The sequence below is a fragment of the Leptosomus discolor genome, chromosome 2 (genome assembly GCF_034619465.1).
Source record: "Leptosomus discolor isolate bLepDis1 chromosome 2, bLepDis1.hap2, whole genome shotgun sequence".
Classification (NCBI taxonomy): domain Eukaryota; kingdom Metazoa; phylum Chordata; class Aves; order Leptosomiformes; family Leptosomidae; genus Leptosomus; species Leptosomus discolor.
In genome coordinates, this window is record NC_141392.1 from 121,014,361 (window position 1) to 121,029,601 (window position 15,241).

The window sequence follows — 15,241 nt, forward strand, 5'->3', positions numbered from 1 at the left end:
CATCTTCGTCCTGCTTCTTGTTCATTTAATAGTCTATTTGACAATGAAGTAGTTGGCACAGGCATTTGCGACAAAGGCGCTGGTAGTGATGACGGTACAGCAAAAGGATTATGAGTCGCAGCGTTTTCTGGATTCTTCTTGTTGCTGTCCGCTGCGATATTGAGTTCCGATAGTTTGTTTATGAGTTGCTGTAGGACTTCATCAAGCAGTTCCTTTTTCTGCTTTTGTTTTGACATGGTCCCTGGAGAAAAAGAGTCTTCCTGTAAGCGGGTCTTTGTGACCTCGGGGATAAAGGCGGGATTCTAGGCGGGTCGTTGTGACTTCGGGATAAAGGCGGGATTCTAGGCGGGTCGTTGTGGCGTCAGGATAAAGGCGGGACTCTACTGGTTCACGTACTTGTCCCTTTTCTTTGCCCACGCCCTCTTGTAGTTTTTCTGCGTTCTCTTCCGAATCCCTTGTTACTGCGATCGGGTCGGCGCCATGATGGCGCACCTCCTCCTCTGAGAGCGAGGTCCCCGCGGAGGCCCCTCTAGCCCCCGAACTCGCGGTCTGTGTCTGACCAGGGTGAGATTCCGTAGTCGTTTCACGACGAGGCGCGCACCTCCCTTTTCTCTCCTCCTGCCTGGTAACTACGTGAGTCACCGCTTTTCCTCCGGCTGTTAAAAACTGTTAAACCAGTTTTTCACTACATGACTTTTAAAATTACTTTTTTTAACTCACTAGATCAGATACTTCTGCATATCCATCATCAGGATATCTGAGTAACAGGATTGCAGGAGGATGTAACTGAAGAAGCAGTTTTGACTCCTGGTTTATAATCACTGGTGATGGTGTGCAAGACAGAAAGAACTCTGGTTTCTCAGGCTGACAACTAGAAAAATAACAGTATTTCTGAACAAAAACTTCTGACCCCTTAGTAATGGTGAGATGGTTTTTTTCCAAGCTGGAATCACACACCCAAGTGCATGCAGCCACAACAGATCTACAATACAATCAAAAAGTACAAGTGCAAGCCAACATGATGCCCAAGCTGTATTTAAGCAGAAACTGGCACATTGAGGATTCTAGTTGCAAAGACTAGTCTAGAAGAAATCCGGAGTAGTTACTCAGAGAGCTAAGTCTCGTGCAGTCATTTCCTTACTAGCTATTGCTAAATCAAAGCCGGCTTTGTTCTGTCTCCGTTATGATTGCTTTTATACTGCATTTTTGCCTCCTGATTGCCAAAGATAAGCCCAGTGACAAGCAGCAGCAATCCCCTTTCCTATGAAATCTGGAAAGCTTTAAGTTTAAGAAAAAAAAAATCACTGATGTTGAAACGTTTTGTGGTTTTGAAGAGAACATTGTATTTCTGTTTAGATTTAAAGTGGGCAGAGTGTGTATTCCCGTGGAAAAGTGGTACCTTAATGACCCAGTCTGCCACGTCAGCACTGGGACTCTCGAAAGACAAGTAGTTCAGCTCGGTCCTATGGGCAGCGTGTGTATTGAGTCCTTCGAGAGGGGCAGAGCGAGCCAGGCTTTTGATTCCCTGGGCACAGGACTGCGTTTCACTCGTGGATAATACTCAGGTGGTTGAGTGAAGAGGTCAGGCGGTCTCTGGGAAGTAGGAGGAACAAAACCCACCTTTTGTGCCAAGCAAATTTGAAATCAGGTAAATCTTTTTCAGATTCTAGCACTAGAGGCTTGGTTTGCTGAGGCATCAGACTAATGAGAGGTAGTTCTTTATGTGCGTGCAAATGTAATAATAACCAAAATTCCCCAGTAATTTTATGGGCTGCTTGGGCACAGAGGATGTTCAGTGCTGCGTTGTTCACCCTGCTTTTGGCCCTAACAATAGGAATCATCTCTATTATCAAACAAGCAAACAGTATTATATTCTAGTTGCTTGCTAGATTTTTTGTTACCTCTGCTGCTCCAGAAAGCTGATGCTGGCTGCTCGTTGAAGTATTACTGTGATAATTTTATCCTGTGGATAACTTCCATTTCATATCGCAGCCTGGCGAGCCAATAGTATCCTTAAGACATGACTACTTCTAACCAGTGAGGACTGGATTTGGGGCAGCAACCTATACATGTGATCCTACTGCTGATCTCCTACACGAATTGGTTTCCTGTGGGGTCGGGATGTCTTGTGGAATGAGAATTCAACTTTCTGATTCATCTTTGGTTTGTGACTATTGAAGTGGCTTTGTGATTTTAAAAAGAGCTGACTCCACAGATCCGTCTGATTTGCTCATATGTAAGCCAGAATACCAGTGACCAAGGAGCCTGTGAAAGCAAACACTGAAGTTAGAGGCTTAAACCAGAAGTGACCCAATAAAAAAAAAATATATTCTTAAGGTCAATCTATCATGTCTTTCATACAAAATCAAAGTGTTGCATATGGTTAGTGCTACCCAGTCCTTCGCAAGACACTTAAAACTTTTTTTTTTAGCTTGCCAGCCCGTAAATGTTTGACTTGGAACGTTTCATACTTGGGGGCTACTTCAGGCCGAATGCTTTTTTAAAAAAATGTTAAAGGCTTTTCTTGTTCTAAAAACTTAATCAGAAAAATTACACAGTTCTCATATCTTGCACCCATTTAGCTGAGATGCTCTAGTTTGGGGTTTTTTTGGCAATAGATTGGCATTTGGCAAAAGGCCGCCTTGTGCTTAAGAAACGCCTTTTCCTGCTCCTCTGAAACACCCGCTAAACACTCCCCAAATTACAAGCCTTTGGGAAATCTGAGTTGGCATACGCTCCATGGAAATTTTTACCTCAGTAGTAAACTCGCAAAGATCCCATCTATGTGCTCCGGCTCAAGGACTGAGCAACCAAGCAGAACCTTCCTACAGATTGCTCTTAGCAGAGGCTGTGGCCACTGCTGTACTCAGTTAAACTAGAGGAAGGAGGCTTTTGCCTTCAATCTAGTGCTCAGTCTGGCAAATTAAACAGTGTCAAGACCTTGAAGCCAGCTGGCAGAGTCTAGATGTAGCCATACTGTTCAGTTCTTACAGACTTTTGAAAAAAATTTAAAAAAGTGGTCACATCTGGATTTGCTATTGGGAGTTGACTCTTGCCCAAAGTAAGAGTCTCCCAGGCTCCAGTGCTGCTCGGCTTAGTTGTACAGGTGCAGCTTTAACGGCTGGCAGCATGCAGGAGAAAGCTGCCGGCCTGAATCCGAGAGGGGCAGAAGTGAGACCTGGGATGGAGCAGCAACAGAGCAAAGGGAGTCCAGGGCTAGGAGCACGCGAGGAGAGTTTAGGAAGGGAGAAAGGAGGGAGCCTGCAACGGTAAAAAAAGCAAGGCAGATCACTAGCAATGAAGCAGGACAGCATTTTCCAAATTAACGAGATGCAAGAGGCAACGTGGGGACAGTGACATTGCATGCAGTTATGTCATCCACTGCATTCAGCAGTGCTAACTGCAATTAGATAAATCAAGAGACCCAAACAGTTTGGGAAAAATGTTGACACAGAAAGAACTCTTTACAGTTTAATGCCACATTGCTCAACTGTCTTGTTAAGGGAGTTTGAAAGGCACTTACCATTCGCATCCAGGTTGGAATAAAGCCTTTGTATAGAGACATAAACCCTTCACCCTGTACAGTTTGAACCAAGCAGTCCATGGAAGACTTATACAGCAGACCTCTGGCAGTGTGCAAGGAGAACAATTACTGTTAGGATTACAAATACACAATTAAAAAAAAAAATCCACGCCCCACACATCCCCCCTGAAAATTAATCTGTATCAGATACATTTGTAGAAGCAAGAGCTCTTTTGTAAGCTCACAGGAGTCTCGTCAGAACTGAAGTCCATTAAGTAACTGGATATTCTCAGGTGGCCATCACAACAACCGCCCCAGACATGCAAAACTAAAGCAATAAAATGATCATCGAGTGGATGAAGAGCAAATTACAGAGTTAGCACTTCACTCCCAGTGAAGTCTTGAGTGAGACTCAAGGTTTCAGTTTTCTACAGAAAAGTTGGTCTCTGAAGTGGCTGTACCTTCCCTGCCTGTCTCTTGGCTGGTTCATTATCCGGGTTTTGACCACGTCGGCAGGAGTTCCCAGAACAGCAGCTACCAGGCCAGAACAGCAACTGTCAACAGAAAAGAGGAAACTAAGATTTATCATGACAATTTAAGCATCATGCTTCCAGTTCTAATACTATAGAATATAATTTAAAACAGTTATCATAAAATCATGAGTAATAGCTCCTAACTTAACATAAACTTGATTTAGGAGGAGGCTTGCTAGTATTGCTGTTGCTCAGATGTCCTCCCAGCACCAGCTTCCCTCGCCTCTGTGTGCAGTTCTGAGGCAGGGATAAAGGACCCACAATAGGCAGTTTATGATACTGTTTATATAAAGCAGATTTCTTCCTCATTTAAGGCAGTAAACGAGCTTGTTCTGCGGAGTTTATATTGCTTATTCTTAGGGTTTGCTAAATTTAAAACTAGGTTAGATAAAATAGACATTCTATAAAAGTGAAAATTCCTGTGCTTTCACAGATGTGTGAAGTGTTTAAATGCATCAGCAAGGCACTTCAGGTGGGGGCAGTTTTGTAGCAATGGTTGCATCCTTTGTCTTTTGTACAAAGATGTCCCCTCAGGCAAAAAAAAAAAAAAAAAAAAAAAAGTTGTTATAAAGGTGCATTTTATCAGCAGCGTCACGACCAAAGAATAGGGGCTTCTGCTGGCACAGAGAGGCAGATCAAGGCAGCGAGGCTGGAAATGCTCTGCAGCAGAAAAGGGGTAATCAGGGAACAGGGCACCTGGCAACACTGTGAGTCACACTGTTGTCCACAAGCGGCGTGTTCAGAAGCAGAAAGTGTTTCACTGAGTCGTAAGTGGTCAGATCTGTAAAGAGGGTAATGAGAAAAACCAGCATTGTCAGAAGTAAATGGTGTTTGTGACGTTCATTGCTGACACAGGATGGAGGCTTGGCAAGGCCTAAATCTCCAGTGCAGCCCCTCCCATTGGCACAGCTGGGGCACTCTGCCCCCAGTTCCTGCTGACCGTTGTGGCACCCAGGTCCTGCCGTTAGACGTGTGAGTACGCGCTCCCTTCTACTACCATTTTCTCTGAAAATCCTACCAAGGATAAAATGGATCCCAAATGGAAAATTCTGCAAAATAACTCATTAACCCAACCCAGAAATGCCACGATAAAGACAGCTGTACCTCTCCCACCTCTGTGCAAGTGTTCTAAAAACGTTAGAAACGTTACACGCAGAAAAAACAGATGATGTCGTGGAAGTTATAAGCAGATGTGAGTTATGGCATCAGGGCATCTGAATGAAAGACAAGTGATCTGAAAGTTCTTGGCAGATGTGGGTTACATTTCCAATGTCCTGACCTTAAAAGCCCAGCCTAGCAACCGGGGTGACCCTCCCAGCGCTTTGTAGTGCTTTACGGTCCAAACCTACCCAGTGGAGATCATTTCCCACTTGTAAGAGGGTTTGCTTGTTAAGGTTTACGTGCCGAGATTGCCCGTTAACGTTGTGTATGGAGAGACATGCCTTAGTTAATAGTAACTCTGTAGCCCTCATTTAACAGCTCCTGCTGCAAACATTATCCATCCAGTGATTCCTCTACTGCTACTTAGCAAGATGTAAGCATACACCACCTCTGATTTTCTATCTTTAGAGAGATTTTTTGGTCACGCTGCTAACATGCCCCTCTGCTGATTGATGTAGGAATTAGTAGCTGTCGTGACAAAGAAATTTAAGCATGCAAAATAAAAAATTGTGAAGGTGATGCTCTAATGTGTGCCACTAAGCACAGAGCAAGTGTTCATGGTGGGCGCCCACGGGCAGTATCTTTTGGTCCCAAAGACATCTCCTTCCCCACTTTGTAAACAGAACCTCGGGAAGGAGAGCAAAGACTGTCCAACATATCCTAGCAGTTTTGGAGAGGCGCAGGAAAGCTCTGTCTGTGTGTGGAAGGAGTGAGTGCTTCTTGGATCAGCCGAGCACACAGGCAGCCACGTCACCTTATAACCCTCAGTCCCCGCCGGAGCTACGCTGTAGGTGTACCTGTCTGCAGCTCCAGCACACCATGCCTGGGCTGTGGACCTTGTTGATCTGAACACTGACCCATGGACTGTCAGCGTAGCTCGACCTTGGACCGTTCTTATCACCACGGACCTGCTGGTGACCACTGAGCTGTGTCTGACCCTGGTGACCCTCACCAGATCTGATGCTGGCTCAGCTTCCTGGTTTGGCCTCAGACATACCTCATCACCACCCACTTTCCTGAGGATCTGGATCTCGGTGGAACCTTGCTGGCTCTGCCCTGCTCACCTTGCTTGGGCACCAGGGAGCCGGGTCTTGGCTGGTGAGGTCCCTGCTCTGCTGGCCGTGGGACCCCCTCAGCTCCCAGCTCACCATCCCTGAGGCATAAACTGTTATTTTTAAGCAACATGATTTCCACAGGAACAAAATGCTCAAGGCACAAGTCACCTGCAGTGTGCTTCAAACAGGTCCCCAGTGTAGATAACCAAGAAACAAAGACCAGGGGAGTAGCTGACCTCTCCTTTCTTAAGGCTTAGATGCGGCCTTAAGCACTGCAGACCAAGTTGTGAAACTTACCTCCCATGTTCACCAGGGCAGCTCTCTGGACATTGGGCACCCATCCAGCCCAAAGCCCCCGTATTCCTCCTTCAGACAGGATCTTCATAAATGCGTGGTGCACTCCTCAAAACCTGAAATCAATATGCAACTGGTAAGTAGAGAGCCCAGCTACGGAGAGATCTTTGCATGTTCCTGTGCCTTGCTGCACCAGGTCCTCGCACAGGAAAGGCAATTTATACCTGCAAGGATCTGGCCCTTCGGATCCATTTTTTGATCTGTTTTTGGATCCACTTTTGACTTTCATGCCACAGTATTTTACCAAACTTACCGGTTGTACCGATAAGCAGCAATTCGGTCGCTAATGACAGACAACCTTCGCTCCCACAGCTGGAGTGCAGTGCTAAACGGACAAGACACTAAGTGGTGCCAGCAGTTTCGGATGCAAAGAGCAGCGTGTCCTGGTATTTGCAGGAGGATCTCAAGCCCTGCTACCTGCAAGTGACCCAACCCTGCCCGGTGTCTGTGCATCCTGGGTGAGCCATTTCCCCCATCCTTTCTTCCAGCTTCCCTTCCTCAGAAAGCATCCTTCCCCCCCTGCCCCCCGGCAGCGCGCTGGCATGGACGTGCTGCACATGTAGGGTGGGCGAGGGTTTGTGATCTCTGGGACAAATACACCAGAACAAGGAAGGCGAGTATAAATGGAGTAAGGAGGAATTCTCGGATCCCCAACCCTCCTGGCTGCCCAGAGCCATCCTGTGCCCCCCAGGCACTGCTGTTCCCCCAAAAGGGCTCCGACCAGCTGGGGAGAGGGGGTGGCAGAAAACAGAAGGAACCGCACCCTCGGCCACCACCCTCGGCCACAGAGTAGTCATTAACGGGAAGAAAAAAATCAGCTTTGAGAGCAACCAACCGTAACGGCTTTCCTTCCAGCTTCCTTTTTCCTTCCGTCTGCATCTGCACCTTCACCAGATCAGTCGGGCTGGCGAAAAACTGTCCGATGGCACCCGCAGACATGCCGCCAATTACAGCTTTCCTGCCAAACAGGGAGAAAAACGCGCAGCAGAAAATCTCACAAATAGCAGTGCACGAGCTGAAGGGTTCAGCAGCACAACCCAGGCGAGACAAATGTAAATGGTTATTCCTTATAGTAACAGCCAAAGTTAAGGTACTAATTGTGACGACTGCAGGTAGTTAAGGTAGTCAATGATGCATCTGTCAATTTTAAGAAAGGGTTAAAACTTGTCTGGGGTAAAAAATCCAGTTATTATACATCACCAAGAGGCTCTGCTTCCTCTCCAGATTCCATTATGCTCCTCACTTAAGGTTTAAAGGCAGAATGGCAAGGTACACGAGTAAGGGATGGTGCTCCATGTATTGTCATAACTGAATGCCAGTCTAAAACTCTAAACTACTTGCTGATATACGAAATTTTTTTTTTAATCTCTCATTGCTACTAGATGTGTCATGTTAATTTTCTGGTTCTACTTACTTTAGTAGAACCTGAAATTTTGCTATTATACCCCTTCCCATAGCACCAAGCATGACAAGTACTTGATCTGTATGAGATTTTATAAATCTTATCTTAAAACCAGTTATATTTTGGACCCAAGATTTAATTTTGGAGTAAATACTTGATATGATACTATCTATGATTATAAAAGTACATTTTAACAATAAGGATTTGACAATTAGGAATTACCAATTTTTGCAACACTTCTGTAAAAATCTGCTCATTCCCCACAGACAATGACTTAGTTCTGTGGCTGTATGCCACACGCATTGTCAAAAAACAGAAGTGAAGTTTACCTGTGGCCGAACTAAGCTTGCAAACCAAGAACTTTGGTTTTGCTTTTTATAGGGATCACTTGTCTCCTGAGGAAGGATGCACAGATTTAACTTAGGCTGACGTCTGTCATACACACATGAACAAAATAGCATTGATTCCTTCACGATCTGCCTCTTCAGTAGCCAGGGCTAAGATACAACACCAAGATGGGGAAAGCTTCCTATTCCCCTTGCTTAAAATCCAATGGCATCATTTCTTGCCCAGGCAGTATGGCAAGCAGCAAAGCAGCAACGCGTTGCCATACTGCTCCTGCGCAACACCTAGCGGGGCCCATCCTTTCAGCAGCTGGACGTCTGAGCTGTACCACCCCTCACTTCTTTCCTGCAAAGCTCCAGAGGACATTTGAGCTGCCCATCGTACCTTTGGAAACGTATCATCACCCCGTGCAGAGCTAATCGAGCTCCCAGGTGACCTTGGAGCTGAGCAGGGCCCAAGCTGCAAGTCCAGCTTGGCTGAGCTGGATCTGGTTTGCACGTCTCAGGCAGCTGTAGGGTTAGTCACAGTTACTCGTGCTGGTGTCGGGTTTGTACAGTTGCTCACGGCTTCTCCAGCAGCCGTTGCACACAGCTGTAGGGTCAGCCACGACTCACCTGCGCTTCCCAACATCCCCCAGCCCACGTGGAAATAAAGGAGCTGCCACTACATCACAGGCCTTGAGTCATGGTGAACCCGCCCTGCCTCCACTGTGGTTTATCGTGTTTCTCCATCTCTTTCGTAGAGTATCCTTATTAATCATAGTCCTAGTTAAGCCTCTGAGAAAACTATTCCAATATTTCTTAGGCCTCTTCCCAGCTGAATGAAAAGGTACTGCTCTGAAACTAAAATTAGAAAGTCCGTATCAATGCTTAAACGCCTACTTTATAATTAGCCTCTTTAGGGTAAGTGAGCCCTGAGGAAAAGACAGGTCTTAGGGGTGCAGGACTCCTGCAGTAAGGACAATCCCCGAACAGGCAAAAGTGTAAATATGCAACATTACCAGAAAGGAAAGCTTTCATCCTCAGCCCTGCCAAGCACAGAGTCATGGAGGTGTTCGTATGCGACCATCCGAACGCCAGAGTACACTGTGGAAAACAGAAGCAAGAGATGATTCTTGTGTCTGACACTTCTGGAGGTCACACTGTGATAGAGAGGTCAAAAGATTGGTTGTAAAACACTGCAGAGCTCCCCTGGGTGAGCTGGTCACTGCTCTCACGTTGGTGAAAGCAAGAGGGCTGCCTGGTAGCAATGCTGGAGCCAAAACATTTTAGCACCAGAGAATCTCTCTGGCTGAGCTGAGTCTGAGTCTGCCAGGAGGCAGCATGGCTTATGCCCACATGCTGAGGAGATGTGACTGCATGGCTTCCCTCTCAGCTGGTGCCCAGCACAAAACCCCCCACAAGTGCTTTTGAGGTTTATTGCTGTCACCGTATTTCCAAGTAGAACACAGAAAGCTGTTACCTGTGGCCAAACCACTAATGCATTTCTTCCTCCTAGCGCTTGCACCCTTATCTTTTTTCCCCAGCCCGTCCCCACTTCCCTCAAATAAAAGCTACTTAGTGTTCTGAGGACTCTGAGTGCCTGCTTGCACTGAAGACCTTCCTGCAGAGACAGCAGGGGAATCATGTTTTGTTTTCCCAGAAGCCAGTATAAGGCTGTGAAGGAATGGGCAAGAGGAGGAGGAGACGCTATTGAGCCAGAATCCCATCTATTTCAAAGTGGGATTGCAGGGTAGACTGAAGGAGTCCTCGCAGATATATTTAAAACACAAGAAGATACGGCAAACTCCCTCCAAAAGGCTGTTGGCCACAGAAGGCAGGACCCAAACTTATCCCATCGTGAGCAGATAATCACCTATGTGGCGGTAGACAGCCGGCGTGGCTCCTTGCCAGAGCTTCCGTAAGCCCTCCTGTTGCACGATGCCAGCCGCGGTGCGCAGCATGCCGCGGTGAGGGGCCGCCTGGCCGGTGGCAATTCCACTGCGATAGATGGCAGCTTCACCTTGGACCTGCAGCCGAGTTTTTGTGAGGTCCAGGGGAAATGTCATTGAAGAGAAAGAGGAGGCGATTTGTGGAGAACAGGAGAGTCACATCCAGATCTGTTCAAAGTGCCGTTGGGCGTGGGTAACCACAATACGTTCCCGTCAAACACCAAGTCTTGCTCCCTTATTTCTTTTTTCAGGTTAGTTATGCAATACTCATACTTGCCAAGGGGCTCTGGGTTAAAAATCCTGTTCCAGTTACTCCCCCTGAATAAAGATCAGTCAAAGCTCTTAGCGAGCATGTGGCCTCTCCAATTCTGCCCAGCATAGCAGTGGCATGTGTAACAGTCAGGAACAGCCCCACAGTGGCCATCGTAATGCAGACACACATACAGCTGAGCATCTATCCCATGAACCACCCTAAACCATGCTGCTTTTCTGATGCAGACACAAAAAATCACATTTAGCCTGTTATTTCTCTTACTGAAATAACTGGGGGCCAGGGATGATGGTCCAGCTGGGTCTCAGCTTCCTGGGACTGCTCCTGAAACAGGATGAGTGCATATTTGCTGCCCCTCATTTCTTACAATAGTGCCTTTCAGGAGTGTCTCGTGTCCTTCACCAAATCATCCCCCAGAAGCAGAAGCTAAATCAAATGTCCAAAACAAACACAAAAGCCTTTGATGAATGGCTTCACAGAGGGTTGAGGGCTTGTCTTACCTGTATACATAGATCACTTTAAACGCACTGCTCAGGCTGTGCTTGTAATGAAAATACACTCCAATATTACAAGGCTTTAGCGCTCTTACCACTTTACTGCTTTGTAGGAAAAGAAAGAATTTAATGGATAAAATAAAACCAGGAAATAAACATACAAGGAGCTGTGATAGCTAAACATGGAAATGTGATGGTATCAGAGGTAGAAGTGATTTATCTGTTTCTTGCACACAGTTTGTGAAATAGAGATCCACATCCTACTTGTTGGCATTTGGGCTTGTTCTTCTGCACCTATGACCAACGTAGGTAACATCCCAAAATATTTCAGCATGACTGTTTAATGAAGGCCATAAATCTGTTTCTCACAGCTCTTAACCCCCTACTATCAGGTGTGTTTCTGCTGTGCTACTTTTACTGTACTGCCTGTCTGCACAGGTACAGAGGTTCCTGTCTGTGCACCTATTCCTGTATAGGAAGGGAGTTAAACTGGATTTGTGATAAGCACTTTTAATGGAATAATCATGTTTATAAAAAAGTAGTGTACAAATTGTGCACCATGCAAACGGTGTGGTGTTCCCATGGTGCCTATGGTTCCAATGGTAGCGATGAACTATATGCCTCTCCTAGTACAATACATAAAGCTGGTGAGTGGATAAGGCCTCTGGGTTGGTAACTATTGAAATATTATAAATATTGAAATATTATAAAAATATACACGAGGACAAGTTCAAGGACAGTCCGGCTCTATCTCTTACTCAGCCACCAGCGAGGTTTTATTCTGGTGGGATTTGGAAGCACAAATATGAAGAGAAGGGGGCAGAAATAAGTAGGTAGGGTTCAGGAGGAAGAACATGGGGAAACAGTTTTGCGGGTCAAGGTGGGAGGCGATGTTTCATTAAGGACTTGAACATCGGTCGATCTTCTCGTCCTGCTAGGGTTAAAAGAAAAGATACGGCTCGGACACAGAGAGGGAACCACTATTCCGCATGCCGGACCGGCATGTCTTTCCAATGGTAACATCCAATACGGCTTTCCATCAGAATATCCCCAAGCTAAGCCAAAAAGGTGCAGGAGAGTGTGTGGTTCCAAAATCCCATTTATCCTCAGTAGAATCATGACATCGCCACACTGGAGCCGCTTTTATTGTCAGGCTTTCTAACAGGGAAATGGAGTCGAGGAACACCGCACTTGAAGGCAGATCTCAAATGATACCTACGGAGCGCACTCTCCTGGGTAGTGTCCTATGTTCTATCCCAGGAATCAAGAGCCTTATTTTCTCACCCTTTCCAGGGATTCCTCCAGCAGATACACATACACCTTGCAAGAGTCCTTCAAGATTTTAAATGCCATACAGTTTTGACAGTTTCGCCAGGTCCTGTAGCACGTGTAATGATTTGTTTACGCTTCCATAAAGCACAAGAGCATTTAGGAGGATTCCTGTTATCAGAAAAGGGTTTAAACTGGGGCCTGCTCGAGGACCACATCCACATGGTGTTTTTCAAGTTAGGTACGTATGGCCCTGTAGTCCAGGGTAGCTGAAGGCACCAAGCCAGGGTAACTGTTTCAGTAGCAGGAGTTTCAGAATAACCTGGTATCTGTATGGGGGAAAATGTGGGATCGAAGGGATAATCTATACACTGTCATCTTTCTCGCCTTTTCACGAGAGAGGTTTTTCCAGTGACCGAGGCCGTCCAATTTCCCGGCTTCATCAAAAAGTCTGGCCACGCCAATTTAGTCAAATGGACTGTGAGACTGAAATGGGGTTCAGTCACACGGCATGTGCCAGAGGTCCTCCAACCTGGCCCAGTCATAGATCCATTCAGGGAGAGGAGACCAGCGTTCTCAGATTCCATCCCCAAAGAGTTCCGTTTCCAAACGCTAGTATGAATTTTATTTCCTTCCTGGCATTTCCAAATGTCCCTCTGGTACCCCGAGACAGACACATTTGTGGTTGGAAGCTCCAAAAGAGAGGATACATCCACCGGAAGATTAGACCTTGCTCTGAGGAGGGAGGGAGTGCTATACAAAGGCCCTGATCTGTGGGATTCCACATACGAATCCATCAAGCAGTTCCCATGCAAGATTTGGAGATCTGTGATCTCCACTTCCTCCTCTCGTCTCTTTACATTGGGTGGAATATAAAAACAGGATACACAAAATTATCCACCTTCTATACAAAGCAACATTACAACACATTCTACAACTACTGCTGGAAAGTAGAGCAAAAATAAAAAGGTTCTGCCTTGTCCAAACTGGGTTTTCTGTCGCCTTACCTGTGGAACTAGAGCGGAAAGACTCGGTTCCTAGCAACTGTGTTAAAAAGAGGGCACAATCCATCTGGTGTGGATTTTGGGTTCTTTCCCATGGCCATCGGTGGCTAACTGCGAGTAAACGCCTAGAGGTGTTGTTAAGGTTAGGGGTACTCGCCCCACAGTAGGAAGATCCACCGGGACATGGGTATACTGGGGAGAGAACCCCGTGCCCCTCCCCCACACCACTCCCCACTGCGACCGTTGGGGTCACAGAGCCGTGTTGTGTTGACCCGGCGCTGTCCTGGCAACAGCCCCAGTGCCTTCAGGGACGGTGCTGGGCCAGCACAGAGAGGCACTGGGGAGAGTCGAGCTCTTGCCCAGTGGCACTGACTGGCACCAGGACCCCCTTGGCAGCTTCCCTCGGGCGGGCTGGGCACTGTCCTGAGCCCCAACAGGGTGTCCCACCGGAGATCTCTCCCGGCCTCAGCAGGATGGGCCAGCTGATCTGCTGCCTTGGCTCCAGGTGAGCTCCCCCCGCAGCAGCTCGGGGACACGCCGGCACAGCCAGGCCCCGCAGCAGCGGCCTTTCTCCTGCCTGACACCATCTGCTCTGCAGGGACGACCCTGACCCCGAGCAGCCCTGCACGCCTGTGCCGGCATCGCCCCAGCCGCTGCTCCAGCACCGCGTGCGGGTGACCCAGGGCCGCGCGACGAAGAAGAGGGACCTCCTCCTCTACAGCGGTGCCTTGGTCATCGCCAAGCCCAGGTAAGACTCGCGCAGCCCAGCTGCCTTTTCTTGCAAGCCCTGGCCCTGGCAGCAGGGCAGGGACACCCAAGGAACAGCCCCAGGCCCCAGCACCCTGCTGCTGGGTGCACCCATGGCCGTGCCCGTGGCAGGTGGATGCCAGAGGGGAGTCCCCGGGCTCGGCCACCTCCACATCACTCCCTGCTGCTCCTCTCTGCAGGCGTGGCAGCGGCCCCCGCCCACAGCTCTGCCTGGCCCTGGGCCTGCTGCAGGTGCTGAGCAGCACCAACGGGGCGGCTGGGGATGCCGCCGAGGAGGAGGAAGGCGAGCCCACCAACTCCCTTGTCCTCGTCTGGCCCTCTGGCTCCTGTCTCGTCACTTTCCGGTGAGTCTTGGTGCCACGTGCCGGGTCAGGGCTGGGCAGCACCTCTGTCCTGGCGCACGGGGCTTTGTCTCGCCTCCAAGGCCGTCCCCACGGGGCAGGGCTGTGCCGGCAGCCACCTCTGCCCGCAGGCTGGGCAGCGGCGGCTGCTCAGGCTGGTTCTCCTCTCTTTCTGCAGCTCCCGGGCGCTGAAGGAGCTCTGGGTCAGCGCGCTCTGTGGGTAAGCCCTGCCTGGCACTGCAGCCTCGGGGGGCCGTGCTCCCCTCAGAGGCTTGGCTCCAGGCGTAGCAGGATGATGCGGAAACACCGCTCCCCAGCTGGGGAGAGGTGCCCCCGTGTCTGCATGGGGGCAGCTCTTGAGCGGGCAGAGCTGGTGGAGCGGCTTCGGCCAGCTCTATCCAGCCAAAACTTGCCCAGCCCCATCCTCACCACTGCCGCTGCTCTCCGCTCCACTGCCAGGCAGGACGCGGCTCTTTCGGGGCACTTTGGCAGTCATCCCCAGGCTGGCAGAAAAGGGAAGAGGCGGCTTGGGGCTCACACGGCTCTTCCTCTGCCTCTTCCCCATGCACAGGCCACCAGAAGGAGTGGAGGGAGCCCAGGTGACCCAGCTGCCCTCCATCAAGCTCCTGCTGAAGGAGCTGAGGCACCGCAAGGCCGTGAGTGCCCCTTCTGTGTCCCCTCTGCCCCCACAGCCTGCTCCGGCCCAGCAGCAGCTGCGTGGCTTCTCACCTTCTGCTCTTTTCCCCTTGCCCAGGCGACGACACTACGCCCCAGCAGCCTGCAGAGGCTGG

General features: G+C 48.7%; 1 pseudogene; it reads right to left on the minus strand.

Annotated features, from left to right (window-relative positions):
• Positions 1–2,193: 2,193 nt before the first annotated feature.
• On the minus strand, positions 2,194–10,420 carry LOC147416058 (mitochondrial uncoupling protein 4-like; annotated as a pseudogene).
• Between the last annotated feature and the right edge of the window lie 4,821 nt (positions 10,421–15,241).